The following is an 8,657-nucleotide window of genomic DNA, read 5'->3' as shown; positions in this document are numbered from 1 at the left end:
CCCGGATGTCAGAGACCTCTAGAAGGGTGGAACCATGCTTTCATAGAATGTTTTCATGTTTTTAATGGTTTTAAAGTATGAAACTAAATGAGTTTTTGCATGAAAATAGCATTGGAGGAAAACCCAGGTTCGGCCGCCGAAAGTCAAGTTCGGCCGCCGAACATGCATGCGTTTTGGAGGCACGTTAGGCCCCCGAAAGCATGAGTTAGGGAAGTTCAGGTTCGGCCGCCGAAAGTCAAGTTCGGCCGCCGAACATTTCATGGATGCGGAGGCACATTCGGCCCCCGAACGTGGCCTGGCCAGCCACCTATAAATGGGGCACTTAGCCGAAATGGGCGAGCTTTCTCCCATTTTCGGCCACAGCAAGCTTCCGACCTTCCTTTTGCAAATCTTGTGTTCTTCCTCCAAATCTCTTCCATTTTCCTTGAGTTTTAAACTCACATTGCAAGTTTTGAGCATTTAAACCAAGTTTTGGAGCTTTGGGAACTCAGGAGCTCATTTTCGTGAATCTCCAAGTTTAGGTCGTCTCCCTCTCGATCTTCAAGAGGTAAGAGCCGATCTTAAGCTCCTCATATGTTTTAAGTAAGTTTTAAGTGATTTTATGGGGTAGAATGGCATGTATAGGGTTGTATGAGTTTTTAAGCAAATGTTAGGTTTTATGTGATTTTGAACAATGTGGCATGTTTGAGTATGCTTGAAGTGTTGTAGTTGGGGTATTTGATGTTTTGAGGCCCCTAGGAACTTGTATGCATGATTTGGTTGAGATATATGCGTGATTGGTGAGTTTGGAGGCGAAAATGCACAAAGGAGCCAAGTTTCTGCCCTTTGGCAGAAACCAAGTTCGGCAGCCGAAGGCACGTTCGGCCGCCGAACATGGCTGGTGAGGCAGGCCTTTCGGCTGCCGAAGTTGCCCCCGAAAAGAGACTTTCGTCTCTGTCTGGGACTTTCGACCGCCGAAGGTGCCGCCGAACATGCATGAGTTTCGTCTCTGTCTGGGACTTTCGGCCGCCGAAGGTGCCGCCGAAAGTGCCTGACTTTCGGATCTGTCCAGGACTTTCGACCGCCGAAGGTGCCGCCGAAAGTGTCCTGTTCAGCCACTCCATGCATATCTCTATGTGATATTGTCAGGATGTTTTAGGGGGTTTTTGGGGAATGTATTAGAGTTATGTTTATGTATGTTTGGTCCCTCATTGGAGTCCACCTGTGTAGGTTCGGACCCGAGGAACCAAGGACCCCAGCAGTGAGCCAGCTGCTACAGAGTTGTCAGAGTCAGCCAGATGTGAGTGGAACTAAACTCAACCTTTTAAATTAAGAAATGAAATGCTTTTATCATGCTTCATGCATCATGATCATATTATAGGTTGTTTGCATTAGAATTCACGACTATGCCGCATTGTATTGTTGTGATAGATGATAGTGGATGGACATTAGGATGATTCATTAGCCTTCTGAATACGAAGTCCTGTGGTGCCCATAATAGGGCCGGGCAATAACTCCGAGTACGAAGTCCTGTGGTGCCCATAATAGGGCCGGGCAATACGAAGTCCTGTGGTGCCCATAATAGGGCCGGGCATGGAGTTGAGGGATTTTTGAATCAGTCCATCCGTGGTGTGATTTGTTTGTGCAGTGACGCATTTCATGATAGCATGTTTTAAATATTCTTTTTATAGTTCTACTCACTGGGCATCTAGCTCACCCCTCTCCCCTAACCCCCAGGTTTGCAGGTACGGGATAGATAGAGAAGGCAAGAAGAAAAAGTCATATGTATGTAATAGTTAGTTTGTGGACATGACAATTGTATTATGATGAAATGTAAAAATATTCAGTATGTTATGTAATGAGGTTATTGAGGATAGAGTTGTGCTTGACCGTAGTATATTGTTAATCCCTTTTGTATGTACATGATCTTATGTTATGATGTCTATGTAAACTAACTCAACACAGGTTGTTTTGCCTTTGAGGCTTGATGAGATCCCACAGAGGGACTATGTTATGTATATGTACAGAGTATGCACAGGTTGAGTTAGTTGATGACAGTATGTATGAAGGAAAGTTTTATCTTTTTATGTATATGGTTGATCATGTATGGGATTAAACATGTTTACAGGTTATGTTAGGCTTGCTACGGGTCCCGGCGGCCTTATGCCGATCTGGATCCTAGCGCCGGTAGCGGTCCGGATTTCCGGGGCGTTACAGTAAGGTTGGGTGCTTGTTTTGAGGTGTTTGGAAGGCTTGGGAGGCTTGTATGCATAAGAGGCTGAGTTCTGGATGAACTCAGGTTCGGCCGCCGAAGGTAGTTTCGGCCGCCGAACCTGCCTATGGATGCATGGATTGGCCGCCTAACCTTACCCCCGAAAGTTGAGTTTTGGCTTGAAAGCAGACTTTCGGCCGCCGAAGGAAGGTTCGGCCGCCAAAAGTGCCTGACTTTCGTCTCTGGAGAGGGACTTTCGGCCGCCGAAGGTGCCGCCGAAAGTGCCCGAGTTTCGTCTCTGGAGAGAGGGTTCGGCCGCCGAAGGTGCCGCCGAAAGTGCCCTGTCTAGCCTTTTTATGGTTGTTTCCTATGCATGTTTTGGTGATGTTTTAGGGGGGTTTTTGGGTAGTTGTTTATGAGTTGTTTAGAGTGTGTTTGGCACCTCATTCGAGTCCACCTGTGTAGGATCGAACCCGAGGGACCGAGGAGGCCATCAATGTTAGCAGTTGCAGAGTCAGTCCAGCGTCTGCTAGAGGTGAGTGGAACTAAACTTAATGTTTTAAAGTGAGAAATTAAATGTTTTTAGAGCATGATCCATGCATCATAAAATGCCATGATATGTATTAGGTTGCTTTGCATTAGAATTCACGAATATGATGCATTGCATAATATGTTGTTAATGTGGATGGATATTGGATGATCCTTAGCCCTCAATATGAGATGAGATAACATGATATGAGATGATATGGCATGAGATGGAAAGACCAGGTGAGGCCTAGTCGCCCCTGGCATTATGTATATGCAAGGAAAGACCAGGTGAGGCCTAATCGCCCCTGGCGTAGTTGGACATGTTATGATATGAGCTAGTTAAGGAAAGCCCAGGTGAGGCCTAACCGCCCCTGGCGTAGTTGGACATATTACGTTATGTAGAGGGCTATTGGTGACAATTTCATCCTTGATGTGATATGTCTGTGTTGTGTTGCATTTCATGAAAGCATATGGGAGAGTCCCAAGGAGGCACTCAGGCCTCGGACTTTGTTCCACCACAGTATGCACCCTATCCTCGGGGGCCAGGGTATCCGATGGGAAGCACGTCGGATCATTTCAGTTACCACCCATACCCCACCTTTATGCCCTACCCTCCCTTTTACCCACCGTACCCACAGTACCCCATGTTTCCATCCTCACCCTTTTACCCAGGTCCAGCAAACCCTAACCCTGGGAATGCTGCACCTCCTCCTCCACCAGCAGAGCCAATTGTCCCTAGTACCTAAACACCCAAACCTAGCTCATCAGTAGGGGGTAAGGTAAAGATGACAGAGTACCTAAAGTTGGATGCCCCCAAGTTTGAATCAGGTGATGACCCTTTTGAGTATCTCAGAACGGTAAAGATGATAACTGATGAGTTGGGAGCCAATGATAGCAGAGCCATTCAGATGGCATGGTTCACATTGAAATGCAAGAAGGCAAGAGAATGGTTCAAAAACTATGTGGACCCACGGTTGGAGAGCTTATCCTGGGAGCAGTTTGCCAATGAGTTTGCAGGATGGGCTTTTCCAGATAGTTCCAGAGAATTGAAGATGATTGAGTTTGAACAGCTGAGGCAAACAGAAGAGATGAGTGTTGATGAGTTTACTGACAAGTTTTTGGAGTTGTTGCCGTATGTGGGGCAAGCCTATGATACGGACCAGAAGAGGGCTAAGAGGTATACCATGAGGCTCCATTCCAGGTATTCCTCTTTGATTCAATCAGTGGGCAGGGAGAGCTTCCATGCCATAGTAGATATGGCTCGGAAGATGGAGGCTAGTGCCATCATTCAAGGGACAGTTAAGTAGTACGTGGCACAGTCTCCGGGTTCCAAAATCCCGAGGACAAGTGATGTTAATCTCTCCCCTCCGAGCGAGGCTGTCACAAAGAGTAAGAAGGGAGGCAGAGGCCTCAGAAGATCGAAGAAGAACAAGTTTTGAAATCAGATAAAGTCTTGTCTGGGAATAGGTGATGGTTCGAGCTCTAGTTTGGACAACTCCAGATGTACGAGGTGCGGTAGGCCGCACAAGGGAGTCTGCCTGGTGGGGACAACGGCATGTTTTAGGTGCGGACAGGAGGGGCACATGGCACGTGAGTGTCCCACCGCGACCTTGGTGACACAGTCCCAACAGACAGCTTCAGGTAGAGTGGCTCAGCCAGGAGCTCCAGCCATGGCGCAGGGCAGAGGCAGAGGAAGAGGGATAGCTCCTTCTTCAGCAGGTTTCCTAAGTGAAGGTCCATTAGCTCCAGCTTGGATCTTCTCCATGACGCAGCAGGAAGCTAACACATCAGACATGGTGGTGACAGGTAATCTCACCCTCTTATGTTTGATGTGTATGCTTTTATGAACCCTGATGTATTTCTCTTTCCTTGTTGCTCCAAGAGCCGTAGATAGGTTGGGTTGATAGCTTATGGGTTAGAGTATCCCCTTTGGGTCAGCGAACCCAAGTGTGATCCATCAGTGGCAGAGTCAGTCTGCCGAAATAGTTCAGAGTATGTTGTGAGTAGATGCCTTCCAACCGACCTAGCGGTTCTAGATTTGACTGTTTGACGTCATTCTAGGGTTGGATTGGTACTTCTACTAGTGGTGCTACCTGAGTCTGCAGAGACAAGGTAGTCAGGTTCAGAGGTCAGGATGGATCAGAGGTAGTCCTTAGAGGGGACAGAATAGGGATAACTAGAGGTTCGATATCAGCCCTGCAGGCTCGTAGGTTGGCCAGGAGAGGTTGTCAGGGGTTTCCAGCTCGTACTAGAGAGTTTAGTAGTCAGGTCAAGGAACCCGCCTCAGTACTAGTAGTGAGTTCTTATATGTTTTCCCAGACAGGCCGCCGAGTGTACCATCTGCTAGGGGGGATGGAGTTTTAAATTTAAGTGATAATGGGGACCAGACCCGTCCCTACCCCTCCCTACAGGATAGCACCAACAGAGTTAAAGGAGTAGAAAGAGCAGTTATATAAGTTGGTAGACAAGGGTTTCATCCGATTGAGTACCTCGCTTTGCGATACTCTAGTGTTGGTTATGAAAATGAAGGATGGATCTCCTGGACTTTGTATCGACTACAAGTCGTTGAACAAAGTCACTACCAAAAACAAGTATTTGTTACCTTGGATCGACGATCTATTTTAAACCAGCTAGCAGGAGCTGGTTGCCTTTCCAAGATAGATCTGAAGTCCAGGTACCATCAGTTAAGGTCAAGAAAGAAGATGTACAGAGAGCAGTGTTTAGAACCAGATATGGGCACTATGAGTTCCTAGGAATGTCATTCGGGTTAATGAACGCCCCTACAACATTCATAGATCTCATAAGCAGAGTTTTAGTCGGTTTCTGGATCACTCCGTTATTGTCTTCATTGACGGTACCGCGGTAAGTTCCAGAAATACAAAAGAGTATGCCCATTATCTGAGGTCAGGATTGCAGATCCTGAGAGAACATGGCTTGGATGCCCAATTCTCCAAATGTGAATTCCGATCAAGGAGCATATCTTTCTTGGGTCCTGGTATGTCGGAAAAAGAAAAGTGAGGTAGACCCGAGAAAGTTGAAGTTGTAGCTGACTAGCCCAGTCCCATTATAGTGACATAGATCAAGAGCTCTTTGGGTTGGGCAGGTTACCTACTGGAAGTTCATCTGGAACTTCTCTAGAGTTGCCGCTGCTATGGCCAGATGGATCGAGAAAAACCAGAGGGTTGTGTGGTCTACTCAGTGTGAAGAGAGCTTTGAAGAGCCGAAGAAAATGTTGATGTTAGCACCTGAGGTGGCTCTGTCCACCAGTAATAAAGATGTCTCAGTGTCCGGTGATGCGTCCCGGGTGGAACTAGATTGTGTGTTAATGTAAAGTGGTAGAATGATTGCTTATACTTCTAGGTAGCTGAAGAAGCATGAGTTGAATCATCCTACACATGATATAGAGATGGCGATGGTAATCTTTGCACTCAAGATGTGGAGGCAGTACCTGTATAAGGTATGATGACAGATCCTTATGGATCGAAAAAGCTTGCAATACATCTTGAGTCAAGGGAGAAGAACCTGAGGTAGAGGAGATGGGTAAAAACTGCGCAGTGGTTATGACTTCAAGGTTCAGTACCCGGGTGAGGCAAATATTTTGATAGATGCCCTCAACCGGAAACCACTTGGCAGCTTATCCCATCCCTTAATACAGTAAGAAGAAGGCCAGTAGTTAAAAAAAAAAAAACGAGAAGAATCAGAACTGCTGTAAGTCAGCAGGAGCGTTATGAAGTTGTCCGCAAGAAGCATGTAGAGTTTCAGATGAGAGAAGAGTTTTGTCAGAGTGCGCAGCAGAAGCATGTTGAGGTTCTCGAGAAAGTTGAGGTCTGATGCAGGTGTCTCCTAAAGAGAGGGTGATTCATTATGGCCAGAAAGGTAAATTAGCTCTCAAATACATCGGACCCTTCGAAATCCTGCAAGGGATTGGGAATGTATCCTACGAGTTAGATTTACCTACTTCAATGGAGGAGATCTATTCGGATTTTCGGGTTTCGTGTATGGAAGCTCATGTCAGATCCAAGTGAGGTTCTTAAGAACCAGAGGTGGAGATCTCAAGGGATCTCACCTATGTTGAGCAGTTAGTGCGGATCATGGACACATAAGTCAGGAAGTTGAGGAACAAGGAAATCCCGATGGTGAAAGTCCTTTGGAATCACCACGGTATGGAAAGGTGTGCCTGGAAGACCTGGGAGTTTATACTCCAGCAAATACTGGTGTCTCTCTTTGGAGAGAGGTTTTAGGCTTTGCTTGCTTGTTGCTTGCGTGTCTACGTATGCTTGATGCTATGTTTTTTAGAATGTTTGTTGTTTGAACATTCGAGGATGAATGTTCTTAAAGGGGGGAAGAATGTAATACCCGGCTAGATTTCTGGCATCAGAATCCCTACCTTCCGGCGGAATCTCCGTTGGAATCTGGAATTTTGATGATGCTAGAGTCTTCTAGAGGGGAATAACGTGTTTTCTAAAATGTTTTTACTGATTTCATGGTTTTAAATGAAAAAGAATTGAGTTTTGAAAAGAAAAGACCAAGGAGGAATTTGCCAGGTTCGGCCGCCGAACATGGGAAGGTTTCGGGAGCGCTTTTGGCCTCCGAAAGCTTGTTTGAATTGAGCCAAGGTTCGGCCGCCGAACCTCAAGTTCGGCCGCCGAACATGCATGAGTTTAGGGGGCACGTTAGGCTGCCGAAGGTTGTGGACCAGGCCACCTATAAAGAGCCCTCAGATCGGAAATGGGCGAGTTTTCTCCCCATTCTCGAGCTCAGGTAAGTTTATGCCCTCCTTTGGTCGTTTTCATGTTTTCTCTACCCATCCCTCAAGTTTTTCATGAATTCTACCCTTGTTTTGAAGTTTTGAAGCTCAAATAGGAGTTTTGGGAGCTTGGAGGCTTTTGGAGCTTGGATCCTCCACACCTCCAAGTTAGGGTTCGCACCACCCCTCGATCTTCAAGAGGTAAGTGTAGATCCTTGCTTTCCTTGTGTTTTAAAGAAGTTTTAAGTAAGTTTAATGAAGTTTTAATGGTTGAGCATGGGTAGATATGCATGTTAGGGTTTATGTGGGTTTTATGCCCAATGTGTGCTTATGTATGTTTAAATGATGTTATGATGAAGGTTTAGACTAGGTTATGCATGTGGGAGAGTGTATGCATGATTGGGAGAGAGCAAGTGAGGTTTTGGTAAGGTTGGGTGCTTGTTTTGAGGTGTTTGAAAGGCTTGGGAGGCTTGTATGCATAAGAGGCTGAGTTCTGGATGAACTCAGGTTCGGCCGCCGAAGGTAGTTTCGGCCGCCGAACCTGCCTATGGATGCATGGATTGGCCGCCTAACCTTGCCCCCGAAAGTTGAGTTTTGGCTTGAAAGCAGACTTTCGGCCGCTGAAGGAAGGTTCGGCCGCCGAAAGTGCCTGACTTTCGTCTCTGGAGAGGGACTTTCAGCCGCCGAAGGTGCCGCCGAAAGTGCCCGAGTTTCGTCTCTGGAGAGAGGGTTCGGCCGCCGAAGGTGCCGCCGAAAGTGCCCTGTCCAGCCTTTTCATGGTTGTTTCCTATGCATGTTTTGGTGATGTTTTAGGGGGTTTTTGGGTAGTTGTTTATGAGTTGTTTAGAGTGTGTTTGGCACCTCATTCGAGTCCACCTGTGTAGGATCGAACCCGAGGGACCGAGGAGGCCATCAATGTTAGCAGTTGCAGAGTCAGTCCAGCGTCTGCCAGAGGTGAGTGGAACTAAACTTAATGTTTTAAAGTGAGAAATTAAATGTTTTTAGAGCATGATCCATGCATCATAAAATGCCATGATATGTATTAGGTTGCTTTGCATTAGAATTCACGAATATGATGCATTGCATAATATGTTGTTAATGTGGATGGATATTGGATGATCCTTAGCCCTCAATATGAGATGAGATAACATGATATGAGATGATATGGCATGAGATGGAAAGACCAGGTGA

The sequence above is a fragment of the Manihot esculenta genome, chromosome 14 (genome assembly GCF_001659605.2).
Source record: "Manihot esculenta cultivar AM560-2 chromosome 14, M.esculenta_v8, whole genome shotgun sequence".
NCBI classification, from domain to species: Eukaryota; Viridiplantae; Streptophyta; class Magnoliopsida; order Malpighiales; family Euphorbiaceae; genus Manihot; species Manihot esculenta.
Note: the sequence above shows the minus strand (reverse complement) of the source record.